Below are 19,990 nucleotides of genomic sequence, written 5' to 3' on the forward strand. Positions count from 1 at the left end.
TTCAGCAGGACCAGGACATTTGGAAGTCCACAGTTGCTGGGGTTTCCCTCCTGGAAATGCCGTGAGAAATGCAAGCTCTGGTCACCTCTGCTCTCCGATGCTTCTACCTGTCCCAACAGGTGCTGCTCCTGGGTATTTGTATCTTGCCTTAAAATTAGGAGGTTAAACAAGTGATGAAGTGTTACTTTGTGCCATTTTTTAAAAGGGTGAGCAATATGAGTGACTGGTTAGCTTAACAGTTATCCTAACCAAAATGGAAAATCTGATGTGGAATTCAAAAAATAAGAAGTCGAAACAAAGAAATTTGATGTAGATCTACAGTGCTATAATTCAAATAGCTGTCAATACTGTTTTGAGGAGATACCTGACTTGGTGCTGCATGATAATCTTATTATGCAGTGCCAACAAACCATACAAATGGAATTTGCTGCCATAGCTCAAGAAGAAATCTGTATGACAACTTAGATAAAAGAGATGGTGTCTAAAAAGGTCCCTGTAGCAGGTTCCATGTCCTGCTACATTTTTAGCAATGGTCTGGAAGCAGATCTAAACCTGCTGCTGCAGAAATTCAGCTCCAGGATTAACAGAATTGTAAAAAATTATGAGGACATGTAAAAAATTATCAGAACAATTGGTACAAGGCAGCTTGTTCAGACCTAGTGAATTTTAATTCATCAAACTATATAGCTGTCTATCTTAAGACCCAAGTGTGGAGACTATAACTGTAGAATAGAAAACTCTGAAGGTAATGACTTTGAGAAGGATTTAAGGGTCAGATAAGTAAGCAATCAGATAAGGCTCTCCTGTATGCTGCTATGGCTAAAAAGGATTAATCAATGTATAAACAAAGGAATTATAAAATGTTTATTTTACCTCTCATGTTTGACCTCAAAAATATCACTACAGGGTGCATACAGCACTGGTTTTTAGCTTTTAAGAAGCACATTGGAAAATAAGAGAGAGCAAAAGAATGAAGCAAAATGTTCTGTTGGCTGGAGAAAATGCCTTATACTGCGATGTTTTAAGAGCTCAGGCTGTTAAAGTTATCTGGAAGAGAATTGGGAGGTGACTTGATTGTAGTGTATAGGAACATTCCTGAGGGGAAATGCAGGATATTAAAGGGTTCTTTAATCTATTGAAGAAAGGCATAATAAGAAGTAATGGCCAGAGGCAAAAGCCAGACAAATTCAAGTAGGGAAAAAGACACACATTTTTCCATGGTTAACCACCAGAATACCTTCCCAAGAGAAGCTGAAGATTTGCCGTCATTTCATGTCTTATGTTGAAGATTAGATGTATTTCTGAAAATTGTTTTTTCAGCTGAGCAGAAGTTATGCTTTATTTTATTGGATGAATGCAGATTGAAATCTGATGGCCCATGATAAGCACAGCATCAAGCTGATCTATTGGGACCATCATGTTTTAAATTCTAAGTGCCAGAAGCAGACAATTTGTTTATAACCATGAGCATTAGAATCAATTATTTTTTGCCTTGAAATACCTATACACCATAAAAAAGCTGATCTGAATCAAGCTTCTGGCTGCAGAGTATACTTACTAAGAAAATATCTAAAGGTTTAGGCATTTTCCTTCCTAACTTTACAGTCTTGGGAAAATCTCTTTGCATTTTCATTTAAATTTTTGAAAACAGGAAATTTCCTTAACAGAAAATTCATTTGGTACATTCTGGCCCTCTTGGCCTTGAGGCAATTTTACGTATTTGATGTTCATGTCATGAAATATTTCTTGTGGGATTATTATGCAGAGCACCCAGGTAAGTGCAGCAAATGAATCCTGATAGATTTCCTATATTGCACATCATGTATATTTGCAAGTGACATAGGTTTTCATCATACAGTCTTAACCTCACTTGAGGCATTATAATAGAAACAATTATATTACCAACGAAGGAGCTGCTGTTACCAAAAGTGGGATGAATGAACTATAAATAAGATTTCAGATCAGCAGCTTGGCAGAGAAACATGAAAAAATCCGCCCCTGAAATGGTACATGATCAATTTTTCTGTCTTGAGACTGGAAGGTGTGCTGTCATTTCTCTGCCTTCTGAGAAATGCTAATCCTGCAAGATGCATGTGCTTCCTAATTTGCATGCTTCCCTGGCTCTTGGGCAGAAAATGCAAAGACAGGAGCTGAAAAACAAGCTGCTGCCTCGTTTGTGCATTTTCCCAGAGTCAAGCCACAAACAATCTCCCCTTAAACACAGAACAAACTGAAATTTGTTAATTAACCAGATGACGAATTCTGGAATGAGATCTGAATAACTGTTCAGGGGGAAAAATCAGTGATTACAAAGCGAGACTTGTCTTTATGGTATGTGCTTGGTAACTTAAAAAAGCAGAATCTGTTTGTGTGTGGCTGAAACTTATTTACTTTGACTTTGAACTGTTAGTGTGAAAATGACATGACACTAATACTGAAGAAGCTTTTAGAATACCTTTGTGCATTTTAAGGCAAGTAACAATTGCAGTGGGCACTCCAAGAGGGGTGCGGGGTGCACCCTAACTCTGAACTTGGTCAGAAATTGTGTTTCTTTGTAATCTCTGCAGAAGATGGCCCCAAGGCTGTTCTGGATACATTTCAGCTCAGCACACAAGGGCTGCCTGAGCTTGACATGCATTTCCAAGGATGCCTGGCAAAGCAGTGCACTTGCAGCCGTGTTCACCAGCCTGTCAGTACTTGACAAGACAGCTGTGGGAATCGATGGCAAATGAGGTGCAGAACACTCCACACTTACAGCTGCTGCTGTCACAGCCCTGCCCCAGTGACAGGAGCAACACCAGGAGTTCCTCTTTGAAGCAGAACATCTTGCTTGGCATCCACTTGGATGAGCACTGGTATTTACCATACCAGCTCTGCCTTGTAAAGCTTTTAACAATTGCAGACCAGTTTATCCCAGTCAGCAGAAGCCAGTTGTTTTCCTGTCCTAATAAAACTGAAGGAGCAGGTGTCAGGATGTTCTCCAGGATTGTGGCATTGTTTTCTGTCATCACCAGAAATAGCTTGAATCCAGTTATCTTTTTGTGCCAAAGACATGTAGGATAGCATTTTGTCAAGAGAATTAAGATTATTTCCCAGCTCAACAAAGGAGGGAAAGGAGTATCCGTGGAGGTCTGAAGGACTGCTTTCCTGTTGAAATAATTACTCTAATGCTGCTACAGTTGTATTATATTATTAATGATATTAAAGTGCCTAGAGTCAGAGGAAAGCTTCATTTTAGATGATTTTTGAGTGTCAATGAATAAAATGTGCTAACCATATCAGGTTTATTATTAATTTTTAAAGAAATTGGTGAGTTGGGTGCTCAGATTTGAGAAGGGAGGAATGTATTTATTATAAGGTTTATTATAAGTCTTGAAAAATACATGAGAGAATAAGGAAGAATGGATTTTATTTCTAATGAATGCTTATTGCTCTAAGCAAAAAGAAAAAGCCTGGGAGTGTTTTAACTTGTTCTTGAGTGTGAGCTGTTGCAATAGCTCAGTGAAGGAGCTGGACAAGTGCTAATGTACCACTACAGGAGTGGGGAAAAGAACCACTTTCCCCCAAACTGAAGGGTTTTCAGCTCACTCACGCTGTACTCATTCATTGCTGAGTCCTGCACAGTACTTTCTTAGTAAGCAATTTAAGGTATTAAAATATTGCTTATCTCTGTAAAAGTTACTGCTCATGAATCCCAGTGATGGCTTTTTCAATGAAACTTTAAGGAATTTAGCTGGCTTTAGTAAAAATCGTTGTAATGAGCCAATGTAGCACTTCTCTTAGATAAGGTGTAACAACTATGTCATTCTGCATGGGCAAAAAAACCTTCAAGTAGTTTGGAAAGAATAAGGCTTGCTTGGTTTTTTTTGGTTTTCTAATTGCTGTGCTAGAAACTTTACCATTGCAATTAAAAATTAGTTCAATGACTTACTGCAATCCCCTGATTTCAGTTTACCTGGTTGTGTATGCATTTGTTTCTGCAGGATACTGCTCAAAGTTCTGTATGTAGGAGAGCCTTTTTTGTTGTTGTTGTTGTTGATTTTATAACACATTGCCTGTATTGTTTACTTTGTTAATCTGTTACATTGTGCACACACAGTGCTGTGGCATTTGGGTACAATCAGGAAAGGTCACTGGGTACCTCAGAAATCTGATCCTTTGGCAGACTGGATAAATGGAAAGATGAAGGCCCAAATAACATTACCTTAGCAATAGGACCATGAGCAACAAAAGCAGAGAGCACAGGCTTTGTTTAAATGGTGGGTGCTTTGCTTCAGAGTTACAAGCTTGGAAATCCAGGGAATGGAATCAGCTGGCTTTGGTGTGTTGCTATTTTAGCCAGGATGGCACAGCAGCTCATGTTCTCATGTCACAAGATATATTTCTTATTATACTGCTGCCTCATTTAGATGAGAGCCAAGTGTGCCCATCATTCTGGAGCCTGCCCAGCTGCTTGGGTTGGTTTTTCTCCCTTTTTCTCTCTGTGTCTGTATTGGCACATAATGTGGGAAAGGCACAGAATTTTAGTGACTAGGTGATGGTACGCAGATGCCAGGTGTGCAGTGCTGTGATTTGTTACAGCAAACCAGAATAAAAAAGTTGAATACAAGTAATACAAAACACTGCAGTGATGGAGTCTCCTCCATAAAGTCATTTTAGGAATGCAGCTGTTATAGTCTTTTCATTCTTCTGTGAACTTAAATCCATGTATTTAACCCTGGCACATGCCATCTCAAAACACAATTCAGATAAGGTGGCATTATTTAACGGGTGTTTCTATTGTGTTAAAAATGAGATTATTCCATTTTCAACATTATCTTAAAATACACTTATCTCAGTGGCTTACAGTTGTTAATTGGCAACTCACCAGAGCAACTCTGTGAGGGAGTGGAACATGTGATTACCACCCCCTTAATTTTACTACTGGGAAAGAGATACTGATTTGGTAACAGTTTCATTATACTTCCATTTCTTCCATTTTCCCATGTTCCTGTAATTTTAATTTTTTAATTCAGTGAGCTGCTGATTGTGTGGTGAGAAAATGGAGATTTTTTTTTTCCCCTGTGGTTTCTCAAAGAAACTTACAAATCCTAAAGCAACAATAAACCCTTGGTCTTTTTGCCTCTTCATCCCAGGATTTGGAATTGAAAACAATTGAATCTGGGAAGGCGGGGGAGACATTGGTTGCCTTGTAGGTGGGCAGAGTATGTTTGCTCTTTTTCAGAAAGATTAAAAAAAAAATTAAAAAGAGGAGGAGGTTTGGATTCCTGCTTTTTCTAAAGTTTGAGCTAATAATACATACTTGTGGATAATAATACCTAGTTGTGGGTGTGCAGCTCTCATTTCTGGAAGTGTTTCTTCACTCTGGCTACCAGGGATTAAATTGTAGGATTGCTTGTTTTCACTCAGAATAACTGACTGCGCTTTCATTCCCATTCTTTCCTTTATTATCCACAACATTTTTTCTATGGAAGAGGCAATCTGCTAACTTGTGCCTGCATGTGTTTGGGTGCCATCACTGTGTCAGTTTATAGCTATGTTTTATTACCAAGACAGCAGAGGAGGGGTAGAATTAAAACCCCAAACAACCAAAATTTGTGCACAGCTTTTCATCAGCCTGGAGCCCAGAATTAGAGGGTTCCCTCTTCCACACATCATCTGCACTCTGGTGGTTATACCATACTTTCAGCCTTTTTATCCCTGTAATTTCTGCAGATCCCTTAGAGATACTTGTCCTTTAGGAAAGGAATAAGTTCTTTCATGCTGACTCGCATCAACTGCAATTATTGCACATCATTGGGCTGAATTTTGTGTGCAGGAGTGGCAAGTTACATCCGTGTCTGAAAGCCAACTGTGCTGCAGGGGCAAACAGCTGCTGAGAACTCCTGGGAGCAGGAAGATTCCTGTTGGAGCACGCCGAGAGCAGCAGGGATCCTTCTGGTTCCCTGGGAGCAGAACCTGCTCACTGATGGAACAGTTCAAAGGCCTTGTCCCCAGTCCAGTGATGAAAACAAGCCTCTCCATAGGGCATCTCAGAGCTGGGAAGGTGATCACATCCTAGGAGTTACAGCTTTATTGGAAAAAAACCCAAATAAAAAAGTCCTTTTCAAGAAACTAGACCCATTCTGTTTCCTCAGACTCATCAAAGGGATGCACACCACACCGCAGGAATGGGAAGGAATTCATGGGAATCAACCTGAAGAGCAGGAGCAGAGTTCACCACGTGGCATCCTATGACATGAAAGGGAGGAGCATGTTCCAATCTTCCCATCAGGCTCAAAAGTTCATGTCTAGGTAACTAGGCAAGGCATGTATGTGCCAAATAAATTCCCAGGGAAGACAGATTTGATATGCTGAGAGAATCAGGATGCAAACTGTAAGACGTACAGCTGATGGGAATTTGCCTTTGCATGCACAGATGTGTGTTTTAGTCAGTTCTGGACTTCTTCGAAAATCCCAAATTGCCAAGATTATGAAATGGAGCAGATTCATGTTCAAGGGTGTGTCAAGTTACTCATCCCTCGAGTGGGAGTGAAAGCTTCCCTAGGGTTCTTTCTGACAACATTTATTCATTTTCTATTCAGAGGGGGAAAAGAAGCCACAGTTTGGGAAATGTGTTCATAATTCATGGAACCATTCACTGGAAAAGGCAGATACCTTGACAGACAGACCAGGAGAGCTACAGGCAGATGAGAGAGCTGTTTGGAGTTGGCTGATAACAAACCAAATGTGAGGATGGCTCTGAAACTCCATCCCACACCTCAGGCAGGACTAAAAGGGAGATATCTTGGATTCAGTGCAATACAGGATCTACTGCTGGTAGTCAGTTGTGATTACTTTTATAAATAATTGGGTAGATGTCACTTTTTTACAGGATAGGATGCCCATTTTTTATATAAATGCCAAGTAGTCAGAGCTCTTGCCAGGGAAGGACATTTCTTAGCCCTTTTAACAATGTGATAGCCAATATTAATTCACTCTCATTATGGTCCTGTTTGTTGCAGGTGAATTGAGAATATCCACATCATCACCAAGAGTCTTTTTTTTTTTTTAATCTGCTGAAAATGCCAGCAATCCACCTCCATCAGTCTTCCATCTTTGGAGTGTTAGGTACTCCCAGTCCAGGGGAGGTTCTCAGGAAAAGGCCAGGTGTGCTCAGCACACATGGTGATACTCAGAACAACTTGCCTGCCTTATTGCTGCACCCTTTTTCAGGTAATGCAACCCGTGCATCCCAGGGCGATTCAGAACCTGTATGACAAGTATTTGGGATGTAGCCGGTGGTTCTGCCAGCTCTTGCTCCCAGGGCAACACTTGCTGCTCTTTTTAATTACCCAGAAAGTGCTCAGAATTATGTGTGTGTCTGTGATATTTCACAGAATCACAGAATATCCTGTGTTAGAAAGGACTCACAAGAATCATCAAGGTCTAACTCCTGGCCCTGCACAGGACACCCCACACCGTGTGCCCCAGAGCATTGTCCAAACTCTCCTTGAACTCCAGCAGGTTTGGTGCTGTGACCATTTCCCTGGGGACCCTGAGCCATTTCCTCAAATGTAAATTAACCCTTCAAATATCATCATGAAGTAAGTAATTAAGATGCTTGGGGTGGTGAGTTAAAATACATAGGCTTATGTGAGTTGCCCTCTAACATCCAAGTCATACAATAAATGCACTGTCATGATGGATTGGTTCTACAATGTTTACTTTGGGCACCATAAATGGGACTCAGGAGGATTTACCTGGTAGTTCAAGAAAACTACCTATCTTCTAGATACCTATCAAGAAAACTATCTTCTGCTGTGGCAGCTGGACCTAGATGTATGTAAAAATTCCTACCACCTGCTCATTTGTCCTGGCAGTTCCCTAGGCAGTTCCCATGACTGCACGTGTTAGTGACCAGTAGGGCCAGACTCTCAGCCTGATTCTGGAACAGCAAAGGCATATCTGTATTCCTCCCGAATCCCTGGGGAAGTCCACTCTGCCATGCACACTCAGAGGCTTGTAGCACTGAGCCAGTACTATTCACAGGAAAACCACAAGCTTCTGTGAAAAGGGTGAGGGAAGAGAAGCAACATAGCTTTCTTCCCATAATATCTGGATAAATGTAGTCAGCTAGGGAATGGGAAATCTCAGTTCAGTCTCACCGTGGTATGATGGGATGCAACTCATGACTCAGAAGGCTGCTGCAGCCACTGGGTTATGTCATAATCCAGGGCATTGCATTTTACATCCCTCCTGAGTTTAAGTCCTCTGTCAGAGGAACAGAAAGAGATCTAGCAAGACAGTGCATTACAAGTAGTTTGGTGATTGGGATGTAGGACATCCACATTTGATGGAGCTGAACTGCTTTGGCTGATGAGGGAGCAGAGGCTCCTGGTTAGGTGACCTGAATCCACAGGTACTGGGAGCTGCAATTGGAGGCCCCTGAAGTCCTGCCCTTGGAGTTCAGTGAAATTAGTCATGCAACCAGGTCATGCAGCTGTGGGTTTGGAGTCAGGATATGTAAATGGTAGAAATTGGCCAAGAGCATGAGACTGCTGATTCACAGAGCTGTGGAGCAACCATGCTTGAAGCATAATTTTAGGATGCAGCAGCTCTGTGTTTGCTTGCCCATACATCTTCTGATACCACCCTCGTGATCTGCTATGGCTCCTGAAAAGCAACCAATAAAAGATGATGTATAGTAGGAGAAGCATTTTTTAAAGAAGCTGTTAATTTTACAGGCAGTAGGAGACTGCATAACTTTTTGATCACTGTATTTTAGGGAAAAAACAAGTTTATAACATGATTGGGGGAACTTGCAAAATAGGTTCATCAGTTAAGGACCTGAGCATTCTAAGGATTGTGTAGTTTTGCACGTTTATTGTGTTAGAGACTACATACTGCTGATGAAGGAGCTTTTTGTACCAGCTTAGCCAGACAAGAAGATAAAACACTATTCATGAAGGGGCTGGAGTTGTCACACTCACTTTGTCTTAAAATTTTACAGGTTGTCTGGCTAATCAGATGGTTTTATCCTTATTTCTTGTAGGCTAGAAGTGCTAATTTTATGGAATCTGATTTTGCCTTATGACTGTGTCCCCCTTGGTAAAATGCATACATATGCCCATATATCTTTTCATATATAAAAATATCTTGTTCTCATCAGCTCTGTCTGCCTTCTTCCCTGCATTTGTTTGGTTGATACTTCACCCACATGTGCAGTCAGGAGAACTCTTAAGAGTCCCTTTGGCTTTGTGTACACAGTGTGTCTGGCAGAGCTTCTGCAGCCACAAGCTGTACAACCACTTCTGTCCTACTCTTTAATCCTACAGCACCAGTGGAGTGTTCACACTTCTGGTCATATAGTAGTACCTGTGTTGTGTTACTCTATTTCATATTTTTCTCAGCCTTTAAGTGCCAGCTGAAGAAAAGCACTGGCAGAGTCCTCCTGACAATGCCAATAACAAGGGCAAAACTGGATTTCTTATGGAAAAAAATAAGCACCAGACAGAATCACTCCCTTAGTAGAGTCATCTCTTTCTTAGATATGGCTTGTAAGTCCTACATAGGACAGGACTCTTCCTCATTTTCCCTTATGAACTTTGATTTCATTGAGAAACTGGAGACACAGGGTGACACAGTTGCTTGAGAACATATCATCTGTCCTTGGATGAGTAGACAATAATTATCCAATATAATCTAGAAAACCAAATCATAAACAAAGCCTAAGTAAAGTTAACACTTCCTAGATAAAATCACAGGTTTCTGCATGTTATCCAGTGTATAAATAGAGCTTACCCTTCTGTCCTAGAGAAATTTCCAGCCTCTGAGTCTGCAAGATCTGGCATTCATGCCAGTAGCAACATATCCAAAGAATAATGGAGAGAACAAGGCAAACACGGTGTGGCAATGACTAACAGACATTTCAGGTGTAATAACAACACCCTCTTTGCCTAACAAAATCACCACCCTCCAACAACACCCTCACTCAAATGGGACCAGGACTTCCGTGTGCAGAAGGAAATCACATCCAAATGTTACAAGAGATGTGCATTGTCATCCTGCTGCTATTGCATACCATGTCCAGTGAAGTCCTGGCAAATAGAACTTCACTCAGGTGCCATTTTTTAACTACAAGACAACTGCCTACAAGGCTTTTAATGAAGAGCTGGTAGGTTTTTTTGTGTAATTTAACAAGCTGTTTTCATTTTTAAAACAAGTGCTTGGAAAAGCCACATGTCAGATTCTTTTATTTCGAGCTCAGTGTCTGCTGGGGCACTGTGTTGCAGCATCCCAGCATGGTGAGCAGAGCAGCCCTGGTGACACCAATGATGGCTCTGCAAAGCCACAGCAGGGAGGAAGGGCGATGCTCAAGCCAGGAAGGCAAGTCAAGGAGGTCAGGGCAGGATCAGGCACAAGGCCAGGCAAATCCCAGCCTGGAGGAGACTTCTCACAGCTCTTTTCCCTGCAGACTTGTGCAAGGTTACAGAGCTGGCCCTGAACAAACCCCTCAGAGCAGGGCTGAAGGGTGTGCTGGTGCTCAAATGCCCCTGACTCTGTAAAAACTAAAATACAGTTGTATTTGTTAGGGCATGCAGAATACTTGCAAGAAAACCTCAAACCAGCATAAATTACAAATCTGAAACTCAGATCAGATTCTCTGTAAGCCTGTCTCTTTATGATCTTTATGATCTCTCTTTATGATCTGTCTCACTGAACCTGAGCCATGCCTTCAGCAAGTCTGGCTTGAGTTATATACTTTGGCTTAAATGGTTTAAAATTCTGAAGTTTAAAAGGTTTGTGTAAATAGTAATTTACAGCCTTCTGGTTTCAGCAGCTTTTTTGGCCACATACAGTTACTAATATAACTGCTCTTTTCACACAGAGGTGGAGGAGGCTATATGCATGAACCTGGGTGGCACTTAAAGAAAGACCTTAGAAAATGCCACCTTTTAGTTTAAGGGATATTTCTTACAAGGCAGTCTGTGTAGGTTTCCAGCATGAGGTGATCTCCAAATTAAAGGCAGTCACACTATTCTCCCCAGTGTGTAATTACACAACAATACCTCTTTGTAATACCCCACCATGAAGTGTTTAATTTCCAGTAAAGATACTGACCAGGGCTGTGATTCTGCAAGGGATTATCTTTATGCATCATGCTCACACATCGTTTTGAAGTCACAGGGAAGGCACTCAGTGCTGGAAGTTGAACATGTTTGAACCTTTACAAGGTCATAAAATGTTTGAAATTAGTTTTGAGAAGCCTCTGGGCCTACTGCTAATAGAATTAAGATGCAGCTTCATTTCTTAGTGTTGAAATACTCCCTCTAAAGATGATTCATAGATTGAAATGTAAAGAAATTATTTAGGTTAATGTTGATAGTTTTTTAATAGGCCTCCAAGGCTCTCTTAACTCCAAATAAAGTGAAAAGGAGCCAGAAGTCCTTAACCCCTTTATGAGCAATCATGTTGTTACGGAGAACAAACCTTATCAAGTCCTTTTTTTCTCTCTGTGCTTCTGTACCAGTAACTGTGAAATAGGGACACTGATTTCCTGTGTAAATCAACTGGTGAAAAGTGCCAAAAAAGTTGTTACAAATGCAGTGAATACCAACGTTTGTAAATAATTTCCATGTAGCATTTAGTGATGCAGGATCTTTGGCACTCATGTAGAAAAATATTATTACATTGACTCCACTGATGTTTCCTTACCACGGGCAATTAAAATATAAGGTATAAACTGCCTGTACAGTCCTTGAAGAAACAAAATTGATACTTTGAAAAAGCTGTTTTCACACTCTTCCCTGTGTGGTCTAACCACAGTCAAAATAATTGAGAATATTGGATTATAACAATATTTTTTTGTTGTGCCAGAAAAGGGATGTTGAAGTATAGCAAAACAGTAAAAGGATCACAGCACAGTGTGCATGATTAACACAGAACTAACAAAGGCTTTAAAACAAAGAAGATAATAATCCTGATGATGACAAGAGAAAATCTTTGAAGAGGAAGACCTGACAGAAATACCAACCCTGTGGAAAGCATATCACATCCTCCCATGACCCGTGACGTTTGTAGTGGGTATTTCCAAGGGCTGGAAGAAAGGCAGGGCCCTTGTGGGCAGGAGGTGGCCCTGGCCCTGGATGCTGAGCACAGCTGGGAGAGATGTCCAGCTGCCTCCCACAGCAGCCCTGGGCTGGTGGTTTGATATCCCATCCTGGTGCTGCCTGCTGTGCCAGTGCTTGTGCTCACTGGGAAAATCCTGCTGAAATCCCCTTGTGCATCCAGACCTGCAGCATATCAGGAAACAGCTCTGGCACGGAGACTTCACCTCTGGCTGCTCATGCACCACAGCTGTCTGCTCCAGCTCATGGGCACTGGGAAATAAGAGTAGATGACAGACGTTCATGGAGGGGAGTGTTTGAAAATCATGCAGAGTTAGATCAGAGCTTGCTTCCACAAGGTCTCTTCAGGCACATGAATACTCTCCACAAGGTGAAGAGGGGGGAAAGAGAGCATTTCACCTGCAAAATGTTCTGTATAAAGAGCAGTTGGCAGAGAATAAAGAGTTTGAGTTAAAAAAAAATTAAATCACAGGACAAAATTTATGGACTGCTGGCACAAGGAGGGGAGGCTGCAAAATGTTTAGCTGAACGAAGCTAAGGAAAAGACATGGAATTGTTTTTTAATTACTCTGTCTAGGAGAAGATTATACAGAGATTAAGGGAAGTGCATGTTTGCAGAGATAATACAGTTTGAGGGACAGCCAAGAGATCAGATGTTGTTCAGAGGTTTACCACTCATCCAGTGCCTTTCAGCAAGTGAAGCCACAAATTGAGGCACTCAGTGGCCAGGAAACACTGCCAGCACTCACAGGTTCAAACTGTGCCAGGCCAAAGCAAAAGCACAGATTATGATGCATCTGCCTGAGCATGAAAAATCAATACTTAATTTTGATTAGGATAATTGTAACTTAAAGATCAGCCTAGACTTGCACCTACACTGAGATAACACTGATGGCTTTTGCCCGTGCTCTGTGCCTACCAAAAGCTGTGTGCCTGCATCCATGTGGTGCCAAGCTGCAGCAGAAAAGCCCCTGGGAGCAGAGTATATTGATTTTGAATTTGCACCAGGCTAATGTGATAACACAGCTTTTAGCTGGATTATACTGTGGACACTTATGCTGTGTAAAGGTGGCTTGGAAAGTACTTGTATAATGAAAAAAAGCATCACATATTTCCAATTGCTTTATTTATTCAGTTATATTACTACAGAATCACAGAATCATTTAGGCTGTAAAAGACCTCCAAGATCATCAATCCAATCTTTGGCCAAACACCACCTTGTCAACTAAACCATGGCTCCAAGTGCCACGTCCAGTTGCTTCTTGAACACCTCCAGGGATGGTGACTCCACCATTTCCATGGGCAGCCCATTCCAATGCTTAACAACCCTTTTTGTGAAGAAATTCCTCCTGATATCCAACTTGAACCTCCCCCTGCGCAGCTTTTACTGAGCATCAGTTTGCTCCAGGAAATTTAACTACACTCTTCCTCTTCCCTCACAAATCCAGGGCCTCTGGGAAAGCTGTGTATTGAAAACCATCTGGTGTAAAAAGCTGGCTGCTACAGTCAGTGCAGAGATCTGGATCCAAACTGCACAAATCAGGACATGGCAAACAAGAGCAAGCAGTGCTGCACCAATGCACAGCAGCTCCGGGTAGGTTTTTCTCAACCTCTTGCCCACCTGTGTCCATCTTTGCTGAATGTCTGGCAATAGGAAGCAGCTTTTACACAGCTGGAATACAACTTGTATTCCAAACAAGACTCTCTGCTGTTTTCTAAAGCAGGAGCTTTCTGCTGCCTTTTCTTCAATAGTTGACTTTCCTCTTTGAAATCTTACCTCATGTGCATTAAATCAATTACAGGATTAGCCCTCCCTAAAATTTACATGTGGATTCCATGTGTTCTACCTGAAAGAGCTGTTGATGCAATTAATTTTTCACACCACTGAAGGGCACTTGTCAGGAGATAGCTCCATGCATTCTCTCCAGTGAATATATTACCTTTTTAAAATAGAAAACATGCTAAATATGTGAAATGAAAGAAAATGCAAATCTTGAATTCATCTGCTGAAATTCTAATACCTCTTAGGTCTGTCTCTGCCCAACTCAGCTGCATGGTTCTTCCAATAAAACACTTGATATTCAACATGGCCAAACTTAAACAAAAACTAGGTGGGGGACATTTACTTTTTTAAACACAGCTGTGGATTTCTGACCTTCATTTTTCCCCTCATACGGTTCTGTGCTTCAGTCAATGAGCCCCTCAGGGCTTTTCTTTTTGGAGAAAACTTCGGGCATTGAATGCTACATGAAAAAGATACTATCCATAGCCAGATATTTGCAGTGTTTAAGTGTGAGCAAAGATCTGTGGTTAGAAAGGTTTAGTTAAAAAAAAGGAGTAAAATGTCTGGGAAGACAAAGCTGGATTTACTCTTCTGGAGAACATGGTGAGGCAACATGTTACATTAACAAATACACATCCTGATTCTTTGTCACTAACTGGTTTATGCCAATGAATTACAAAAATGACTGTTATAAAATTCAACACATACAGTATTTTGCAAAGTTCCATAGCTACACAGAAACGTATCTGAGCAGATATCTTATGATACCCAAAATCTGGGAATAATCCAGCTGTAACTAACTCAAAACAAAGCATTAGAAGGACAGATAAAGGATTGGTAAAGATTTCCCTGTAAAACTATAGGAATTTAAGAGTTCATGTGCTGAAAGATGCCTTAGGTTTGTTCTCTCTTTTTCACTGGTTTGATAGTTCCACTTAGGAGCATCGAAGTTCCCTGTACTTGAAGTGACTTTGGAGAAAGAGGTACAAACTACGGGGATGAAAAGCCACCTAGTGGTACAGGGACATGGTGCCAGGCAGGAGCAGCTATCTCTGAATTCCAAGAAAAGGTTTGTTCTCATGCTAGGCCACCGTGCCCTGGCATGTTATAAAGGGTATTTGTTATTATTCATGGGAGTCTGGAATGTGTATTGTGGGTGCATGAAACCCACAATCAAATTAAATAAATTTTCTGAAGGACACCACAATGAAAATTTATGTTGGATCACTGCCTATTTTATATATGCTGTGTAGACAATATAATCTCATTAAGAGCTATTTCAGAGAATTAAAAGAGGATTAATGAGTTTGCCCCGTTTTTCTTTTCACCTGTCCAAATAAATGTAGGGGTTGCTGTAAGTCCAGCTGTCCAGAAAGAGAAGAAAGGCTACAAAGGAAACACTCATCTGTACTATTTATTTTAATCTTCATTGTGTCATAGCTTCAAGGCATGTGCATTTGCAGAGCTAAGGACTGGTTATCTATATCTCTGCTCTGGATCCTACTGGTGATTTTTCTGAGAATAATTTCTACATGTGTTGAAAAGAGTTGGGAAAGCCATCCAGTTTGGAAAAACAAAAATTCACCCTCTAGCAAAAGGCTGCAGGGTAGGGCTGATCAGGGCAGTGCATGATCAACATGTGAAAGTCTGTCTCTTCAGAAAGGCTGAGAGTGCTGGGGGATGATTACAACAGCTCCATTCCTTCAGGACCCTTCAGCTCAGTGCAGGTAGCACAGAGTTATTGCAAGAATGAAGGCATATCTCCCCTTGGCACACCAGTGATTAATCCTGAGCCTGTGTAAAGAGTCACAGAACAGGCAGCATGTTCTTATCTAAATAGTCAAAATGTGAACTCACAGCCCATATGCTGAGGATTGGGTTTTATAGCATGACGGTCTTTGCAGCTTTGTGCTTGAAGCAGAGTGTTCTTTCATTTGCCAATTCATCTGTGAACACACAGACCAGGGAGTTCTGCAGACACGAGGGAATAGCTCCTACATGGATTCAGATACCACACTGCACAGCCACACCCCACAGGGCTCTTCAGCCTGTGCTGCTTGTTGAGTGGAGGGAATGGGAGGAGGATGGCCATGCCAGGCTACAGCTGGTGTAGATAACTATGGAAATTATGGGACTGTGCAAGCAGACATGCTAGAACACTCCTGACTGCAGCCCCCCTGTGCCATGTGCCTCCAGCTCTGAGGATCAAGCAGCCCTCAGTCACTGCCTACCTCTAATGTAAGGGAAAGGGGATATGGCAAAGCCCTCAGTGGTGTAAGGGACAGATATGAATGAAGTGAACTGTGAAAATAAAGCCTCTTTAGGTAAATGAATTTCATCTTCTGAATGGGAGGCTTAACAAGTCAAGCTAGGCAATTAGAGTAATTACCCCTAAATGTTTAATTACATAAATGCATCTGCAAATACATGCCAGGCCTGAGGTTTACTGCCTGTAGTAAATGCATGAATGTGCCGATCTGTGCATCAAATAAATCACAGCATTTATGTGTGAGCTGACAGAACTGCATCTGCTGAGCTAAAGGAGGAGTGGAGACATGCAGGAAAATATCTGCAAGTACCAGCATTGCCCCAGTGGACAGGGAGCTTGGTAGCCAGGGAGGTCAGGATGTGGAAGTGGGGAGCAAGGACAACCAATCCAACAACTGCCAAGTGAGAGCTGCTCCAAGCCATGGGGTGTAGGTCTGAAGACACCAATTTCTTCTTCTTTTTGCAGCACTTGGCCACCATAACCCTTATAGGCACCTTTGAGGCAGGTGCAGTGTGGGCGAAGAGAAACCTAAACCAGGGGGATAGAAATCTGCAGCAAAAAGTAAAAGGGATCTGGGAAGGAAATTCTGGCAATGTGCCCCATGTACAGGGCTGTGAGGAGCAGCATTCCCAGACTGTGTGCACAAACATTACACATAGCTTGGAGTCAATTAGTCAGCTTTCCTGATGAAGGTAAAGAGAGACTCGTGTGTGAGAAAGCACACAGAGGCCTCCCAAGACACTCATTGGGCTCTCCGTGCTCATTACATCTAACAGGAAGCTCATTTGGGTGATTGGCTGTGGGGGTTGTGCCAGAATGCCTGAAAGTGCTGGAATTTAAAGGTGGACTCCAGGCTGCCACATATCCACTGCTTTTCTCTGGTTCAGTCCTTTCTGTTTGGTAAAGATTTCCAGAGGTGCAGGAGCTGAAATCTTGATGGACTCTCTCCATGAGCACTTCCCATCGGTCAGGACATCCTGCACAGCTGTAGAACCTGCATGTTGTGCTGCACACATGTGCAGCAGGCCCTCTGCTCCACAGAAAGCCTCAGCCATTGGGGGCACATTTAAGTCCAATTCCTTGATGTCCTTCCCCAGACTGTGGGGTTCATAAGTAAGTCTTGCCCACATGGGCACCACAGTCACTCAGGAAGTCTGATCCAGTGTGGATAGCCTCAAGTAGGACTGTTTCCAGGCAGGGCAGTCTCACTAGTCCTCCATTTCCAAGGTTTAATAAAGACTTTTGAAAGACTTTAGGAAGTCCCTCTGGTTTGCACTTTATTCACTTTGGCAACAGTAAAGAGAAATGTGGAAATCTCATGAGCAAATGCTCTCTGATGAAATTTCTGCAGTAGCTTTTCCTGGTATGCCCAGATTCCCGAATCTCCTCTAGTGCAGATCCTTTCTTTAAAAGCATTTTCTGCATCTATCTCCAAAAAATGTAGACAGTAGAAATCTAACAGCCTTCTACATAATTCAAGGTATGGGGAAAATGATCCAAAACTTCTTACACCAAGCTGTTACAGGCCCCCTGTCTGGTTTTTTTCAGGGAAGTTTCTTTGTTGTCCTTCCACAGTCCACATTTCCTGGCTATTATTTGATTAATCTGTTAGTTCAAAAAAAATTTTTAAGTGTAAATTCTGTGTATTTGCAAATTTCACCTGGTACTTCTCCATCTCATCCCTTAGCTTTTAAAAGGTCACATAGGAGCCTGTTCAAATCAATTGCATCACCAGTGGTAGAGTCATCATCCCTGGAAGTGTTAAAAAAATGTGTGGATATGACTTGAGGACATGGTGGTGGTGCTGGGCTGACAGTTGGACTTGATAATCTTAAAGGTCTTTTCAACTATAGATTCTATGATTCTAATCTTGTAGTAAAGCTCTGCTTAACAAGGATAGCAAGAATACAGGCATGAGCTGTATTTCCCTACTTGAGCAGAGAGGTTGGACCAGCTGACCCAGTGTGGTCCCTTCCAACCTTATCCATTCTGCAATTCCGTAAACCTGTAAGTTACTGATCCATAATAAACCATTGGAAGCCTTGAGTAAGGTTAGATGAAAGGGGCCTGGATCTTGGGAGCTGCACATCCTTCTCTGTACAGCCCTGACTGCACAGCTGGGAAATGAACCCTTCTGCTTCCATTGCTTCCTGCTTCTTGTGCACTGGCGTGTGCTTTATGGGCACAGGGGGGGGATGAAAATAAGCCACTGCTGGTAAATAAGTAAAAGAGGAGCACTGCTGCTTCTTCACCTTGACTGGAGACTGGAAGAGGTTTCCTGAGTCTCAGCGATGAGTTCAGATATCTGTGTGGATGTTAACAGGAAAGAGTTGTGGGACTGTGAGGCATCTGATCAGTAAAATTCAAGGTTATCTGTAAGCTGTGATACAAGCTGGCACACTTAAGGTGACAGCAGCTTTGCCACCTCTGTATTCACGTTGTTGTCCACAAGCTCTCAGGTGCTGAGGTGTTGTTTGGGTGTTTCAAAAGAGAAAATAAATAACCTGAGCATGTATGGTGGGTCTGTCACACTGATACTGTCCAGCCAAAGAGGCACTGCTGGGAATTGCTTTTCAGTCTCCAGATCTGGCATTGGAGACTGGCAGAGAATCCTCCCAGGCAGCCAAGTGCAGCCGTGATTGCCTGGTCAATACACATCACTGTTTCCATGTGGTCCACTTTACTGAGCAAACACAGCTCGCGGCTGGCAGGGATTACTGTTTGTTCTCTCCAGCTGCAGCTTTGCTTTGTCTGTGAGTAGCTTTGCCGAGTTTCAATTTAGGGTCCCAATAAAGCTTTAACAAAGCTCCAAACTGCAAAGGCAAACAAAAGAGAGGGAAAAAGGGTAATGAAATGTAATGAGCAAAATGCCGTTGTATGACTGCAATAGCTTGGGATACTGGGAACTGCTGGAGAAGATACTTTGCTTTAAAAGAAGCTGCCACAGAGGAAATCACTTCAGAAAAGCACTCCTGATTTCCAGTGTTTCCACAGGCATCTGTGGTGTGTGGCTCAGAGATTCAGCATCTCTCAGCATCCCTCTGCATCCAAGTCCTGCTATTCTGGTCAAGTCGGGCAGGGAGCCTTGCAGGGTCTGTGAGATCTCTGCAGCAGCTGAAAGGGACACTGTGTGACACAAGACCCTTTATTTGGGGAGCAGCTTTATCATCTATTTAATACACTCCCAGAGCAGAAAACATGAGTCAAGTATTTACCTTGAGATTTAGGCTGAGCACTACAGCAATCCTGAACAATAGAGAGTTCTCTATTAGTGTTAGGTTTTAATGAACAAGCCTGAACTAAGGAATGCTTTAGCTCTCTGTGTAACCAACCTCATTGTTTAAGGTCCAGATTAAATTTTTTCTTTACCAAAAACAGGTTGTGTTTTGTAAATTTTCTTTGCAGCCATAGGAATCCCCTCTTTTTAAGGAATTTCCATAACTCAATGAAAATTAAACATTCTCTTCTACATATTGCCTGAGAATATGCCCCCTTTGATTACAGGTTTTATAATTCAAAACTAAAAAAGCAGAGTTTTCATGGGTTTTATGTTCATGCTGAAAACTGTGGTTTGTGGGCCTGGGCAATCCTGCCAATACTGCCTTGCTTGCCCCTCCTCCTGGGGAAGCCCCTGGAAGCTGCTTCTGCCTCCATGTCTCCAGTATGAAATTCAGCTCTTGGAGGAATTTAACCTTTACAGTCTAAAGGCTTTGTTCTGACATGCAATTGCATTTTCCAAACAGAATGCCTATGGGTAGACCTCATCCACTTAGAGTCAAAAAACCAAAATAAACCTTAAAAGCACAGCTCCCCTGTTTTTTCAGCCTC

Source organism: Lichenostomus cassidix, chromosome 5 (assembly GCF_008360975.1).
Source record: "Lichenostomus cassidix isolate B80296 chromosome 5, HeHo_3.0, whole genome shotgun sequence".
NCBI lineage: Eukaryota > Metazoa > Chordata > Aves > Passeriformes > Meliphagidae > Lichenostomus > Lichenostomus cassidix.